Source organism: Eschrichtius robustus, chromosome 1 (genome assembly GCF_028021215.1).
Source record: "Eschrichtius robustus isolate mEscRob2 chromosome 1, mEscRob2.pri, whole genome shotgun sequence".
NCBI lineage: Eukaryota > Metazoa > Chordata > Mammalia > Artiodactyla > Eschrichtiidae > Eschrichtius > Eschrichtius robustus.
The window spans coordinates 7,856,881-7,862,880 of NC_090824.1; positions in this window are offsets into that span (position 1 = coordinate 7,856,881).

Below are 6,000 nucleotides of genomic sequence, written 5' to 3' on the forward strand. Positions count from 1 at the left end.
CCAAGCACAGGGGATGGTTTTACAGATGAGAGAAGAAGCCAAGAAACTAAAGAGTGGAAGCAAAATAACCAGAGGTTAGCAAATGTCCTCTACTCCCCAGGACTACAGGGACACAGGGAAGTGGGGGAGGAATCAGGCCCACCTGATGGGGGAGTGATGGCCCCATTGGGAGCTAGGACCATGGAGGAAGAAAGGAGAGAAGACATATTTCTTAGGATGATTACCTACCAGGTGATTCATAACAATAAACATGATATTAATAATAATAGTAATTTTAAAGTTAGTCCTATTTATTTTTAAATGGGTATTTCTAATTTTTTTATTCGTAGTTCCCATTTATTGAGCACTTATTCTGTGTCAAACACTCTCTTAGTTTTTTACAAGCCTCGTTTAATTTAATCATCGCGACAAGGTTAGAACGGTTGTTTCTTCATTTTATAGATAATGAAACTGAGACTCAAAGAGGTAGAACAGCTTGTCTAATATCACACACCTAATAAGTAAAAGATCCAGAGGCTGAAGTGAATTCTACCCAATTCACTAAATCTTCTGGCATTCCCCCCATAGCCCCTACTAACCTAGTTACGATAAATCTGAATTTAGACTCGATAGATCCAGGTCTTGTTCTGACACTTGCTGTAGTTGTTTAAAAACACACCCAAAATTCGCTGACGCTGCTCGCCTCCAGAGGCGGGGTCTCTGTGTCCACTGCTTGAGTCTGAATGGGCCTGGGAGTGCTTCACCCAATAGAGTGGCAGCGGAAGTGGTACCATGTGATTTCAGAGGTCGGGTCATAAAAAGGCCATTCCAATTCTGCCTTGTTCACTGAAATACTCACTTCTCAAGCCCTGGGCTGCTCTACAGGACATCTAGTTTGAGATCACAATGATGTGAGGGAGCCCAAGCTACACTGTGAGGCCAGGTATAGGTTGCTGAGCGCAGCCTTCCATCATCTCAGCCCAGGCACAAGACACGTTAAGTGAAATGATTCTACCCCCCAGCTGTTTGATTCTTCCCAGCAGAGGACCCAACGTTGTGGAGCAGAGAGACATCTTCTCCAGTAAGTTCGATCCTAATTGCAGACTTATGAGCCAAATGAATGACTGCCTTGGTACACAGCAAGAGATAACCAGAATACTTGGTGACTTGGCCAAGTTCTGGAACAGAGTAGGCTTACTTTTCTAGTGAGCGAAGAATGATATATGTAAATTTCAGACCTGCCTAACTATAATGCATGCATGTAAAAACACCTGGTAAATTGCTCAGCACTTTTAAATGTAAGGTTTTCTTTTTTTAAAATTATAGTTGATTTACAATACTGTGTTAGTTTCAGGTGTATAGCAAAGTGATTGAGTTATACATATATGTATATAGTCTTTTTTAAAATTCTATTCCATTATAGGTTATTGCAAGATATTGAATATAGTTCCCTACTATACAGTAAATCTTTGTTGTTCATCTATTTTATATATAGTAAAGTGCATCTGTTAATTCCCTACTCCTCATTTCTTCCCCCCGCTTCCCCTTTGGTAACCATAAGTTTGTTTTCTGTGTCTGTGAGTCAGTTTCTGTTTTGTAATTAAGTTCATTGGTGCTATTTTTTAGATTCCACATATAAATGATATCCTATGATATTTGTCTTTCTCAAATGTAAGGTTTTCTTGAAGACACTGCTGGAGAAAAATTATTTGCATTGTGACTCATAACGTTGTCAAGGCAGAAAGAGCTGGAAAGGAGCCACAGAACCTCTGGGGGCTCAACCGACGGTGAGAAGAGACGCCCCTCGGAAACTCACTTCTGCTGTCTAATTTGGATTCCTGAGTCAAGGTGAGGGCCTGGAACAGAATGCCCTCTACAGAGCACCAGAGACGTTGCGTTTCCTGGCCAAGTCTATCCCCCCCGTTGTAGACAGTAATTTGGTGTCTGGCAAAGAGAGGGCACCTTGCATAGCAAATGCGCAAATAAATTTCACTGGATAATTAGAATCATAACTGGAAGTTAATAAGCTGGCATCCCACTTGCAAGCCCATCCTCTGTCTGTGTATTGGACTGGCATAGGTCAGCTTGGCAGGGCCTAATATATCCACGAACAGAAGAGAAAAAAGCCAGGACAAGACCTGAGAGGGCCTCTACGAACCAGCTGCTTAGTGACAACTGCTGTGTTTTACTCCGCTTTGTTTGCTGATGAAAATAGTTAAACACTTAGTGAGGGTCTTAACTGCATGCCAGGTCCTATAGTTGTACCTAATAAAATAGGTGTTATTATTCCCTTTTAAGGAAAACTGAGGCCCAGAGCAAACCTGCTCAAGCCCGTTTTTGAATAAGCAGCGGAGCCAGCCTTGAGCCCACCCCTCTTGGTGGTCCCTTCACCTGTCACATGGCCCCTCTGCTTTCTTCTCTCTAAGAGGACGGTTTGTGACTTCCCACTGCAGGGACTGGCTGAACCCAGGATGGTAACAGGCATCATTCCCTGTGCCACTCTGGTCACTTGATGGAGATACTCTCAAAAAGGATTCCAAAAAGGAAAGTATCATGGAGTAACAATGGCTGTCATGGGTGCTGTTTGGGGGCTGGGGGCAAAAATGCCACTTAGTTGGTCCCCTTCTCTAAATTTCTCATTTTGGACATGACCGCTAGCAAGGGGTGACTTTAAAGAAATAAGACCAGAGGAAGCCAGATTGCAATCGAGTCAATGTAAGAAAAGAATGTTGACAACACTTTCTAGAGCTTTGGCCATAAAAAAGAAGAAAAAAATAAGGCTGTAGCTGAAAGGGACATGAAGTCAGGAGAGTGATTTGTGGTTAGTTTCCAGAGGGGAGAGACCTGGGAATCGTGAAGGGCAGGAAACACCAGCTTTTAAACATGCACGTGCAGCTCAGTGATTAATGGCAAACCACCTAGCATCGTTAAAGATAGGGTCATTATCATGGCACAGAAACATGTTCATGGCAAACCTGGGATTAAATCCAATTTCAGTGCTTCGAGCTTCCTTGGGCAATTTCGGATCCATTGGAATTCTTACGTTAAAAATATCTAAGTTGAGAGGTTTAGGAATGTGTTGGGTCTTGCCAGATTTAACCTATAAATGACTTCCTTTTATTTCTTTAGAAAGCAATTCTTAGGAACACGTTACATATCAGCGTAAGTTTCCCAAAAAAAGAAAAGAAGAAGAAACACCTTTACATAGATCTATTTAGGCTAAAATGGAAGGCTCATTGTCATTATGAACAGACTTTTCATTGTTTGTTTAATTTATTTTATTGAAGTATATAGTCAATTTACAATGTTGTGTTAGTTTCTGGTGTACAGCAAAGTGATTCAGTTATAGATAGATAGATTCTTTTTCATATTCTTTTCCATTATGGTTTATCACAGGATATTGAAATAGTTGCCCGTGCTATACAGGTCCCAAGTGTGGCTTTTGAGTTGATGTCTCAAAGGCTGTCAGTTTCCATGAAATTACATTACAGCAGAGAAAAAGTTCAATGAGTTTACTTTGTGATGCAATAAAGAACTGTATTCGTCAATCCTTCTAGGAATGCCATAAAGAAACTACTCCAATGCCAGCACAAAAACCCAAGTTCAGAGAAGGTACCAGAAACATGCTCCCCAAAGACTCTAGGCTGAAGTAATGAAAATCAGACAAGCCCCCAGGACAAAAAAGGAGGGACAAGAAAACCTTTTCTGAGACTTTTCAGGCGGAGAGGGAGAGGGCTCCCACTTCAGCTGGACCACATTCCCCAAAACACAGTTGTCAAAGTTATCCAGGGGCACTTATTACCTAAGGGTAAGAAATTCAACCCTGATTTCATCTCTTAGCGACTCTGTGCATCTCTACCTTAATACTGCAAAGTCTATATTTGGATTAAAAAAAAAAAAAAAAAAAAACTAGGTTGGATGGGGAAAATAGGCAAGATATAAAATAGTTACTAATTTTAACACATTTTTTATAATGAAGGCGCTGCTTTGAAAATCTTCTGTTTCCACATATGTGGATGATTTAACTTGACTTACTAACTTCAGTAGAACTGAGAGATGTTTTTACTTCTGACACCTCCTAGGTTCCGCACATTACGCAACTTGGCTCACAGCTGTCACTGCGTGACCCCAGCAGGAGCCACCTTGAACGGATTTATTTCAAAACTTCTGGAAGGTGTGCAAAGGGGCTTTGCAGACACTGCTCCCCAGAACTTCTCATAGGGGCCAGGTCTCCGGTCGATACCTCAGCAGCTGAATGACATTCTTAAACACACAGCCTCTGACACCGAAATGTGAAAAGAAACAGACCCTGGCAGCTCTGTTTTTTATGTCAAAAATTTCTGGAAGTATCGATAGAGCCCTCTGAATCTTCACCGGTCTAGCATCACCTAAGGAGCTGCGGCCAGATGACACTGGTACTCCGTTGGCAAGAGTTGGAGAGAAAAAAGAATTAATTCCTGAAAATGAACTTACACCATCGTTTGGATTTCTGTTCCTGCAAACTCCCTGGAAAGGGTGATCAAAGGCAATCATGCCATCTCATTTCTCGCCACAAGTCCAGCGAAACAACCCCAAGTATTTTCCCGACCGGAAGAGTTTACAATCAAGTCAAGAATGACACGCGTTTGATTGACACTCGTTTCCTCTGGAGCCAAACCCTGCGTTCCTGTGATCGGCTCCTGGAACCTGCGAGTTCTGTCAGAATTCCCTGACCCTGAGGAAACTGCATCATTCCAAAGTCCAGCAATGTCCTTGACAGCGGCCTGCCGCCACCCCAGCCAGGGGTCCTTGGATCAGCCCAAGCGTCCCTTGGAAATGTTTGTCCTGGCAATGAGGGGAAACTAGCCAAACCTTGGGGTGACCACAGTGGGGTCCTCTTCAGCAGACTTCCTGCAGAGGACCTCGCACAGAATCTGACAATTTAGAGACATGAGGCACACCCTGGCAGTGAACCCCCTACGGTCCACTGTCCTGAAACCCAGGTGATGGCTCTGCTTGAAACAGCCCAGAACTGACAACTTTGGCCCTGAGGGCAGGAACTCTGTCTCCAGGACTAGGGCAACCTCTCAGATCAACTCTCTGATATTCAGTGAAGGTATGAACATCTTAATCGAGTAATGCAAAAGCAAGTAAATGTACAGATAAAGGAATGGTGGACGAGGCCGCTATTTCTTTCTGCAGACTGTCTCTGATTCTTGTGCGCATTTCTTTCTGGAACTTTATTCCAAGCCCGGAGATTGCTGTCTATGTCACACTGCTGCCGTGAGAAGCCAGCCCTGCTCTCTGCGGCTGGGTGTTAGGAGGGAGGGATGGGATTTCACCCTCAGAAATCAAAGTGATCAATCAGTCAAATTCAGCTGCCCCAGAAAAAACCTAGTATCTAAAGATCAAACACTAGCGCTCAAAGGAGTTTGCAAAATTGCACAAACTGGGCTTCCTCCTTATAGTTAATATTTTTGTTACCCCTACCTTCTCGAGATGACTATCTATAAAACCCACGGGAAGGAAAGAGGTCTGTGGGTTTGTTGCCACTGTTGCAAGAAAGAAAGAGCACGAAATGAGAAGTCAGGGAAGTTTACACGGGGAAAGAAAGCGATGGGGCGTATAACAACTTTCTTTCAAGGACTGAAGAGCTGACAGAGAACGTGGGTTAGGGGTGTCAAACTCAAAGGCTTGCCAGGGCCGGGTGTGTAAGCATCCAAGTATAACGAAAACCATCAGGGCAGGAGGGGTCCTCATCCCAACAGGGCCACTGCGACCTGGCTCTGGGGCATTTGCAGTTGCCAGAAATCCAACTGATGATATGAAATCTACAGTTTTTAAAAATATCAACTTATATACACTACTGTATATAAAATACATAATCAACAAGGACCCACTGTATAGCACAGGGAACTCTACTCAGTATTCTGTAATAGCCTATATTGGGAAAGGAATCTGCAATAGAATAGATGTATGTACATGTATAACTGAATGACTTTGCTATACACCTGAAACTAACACAACATTGTCAATCAGCTA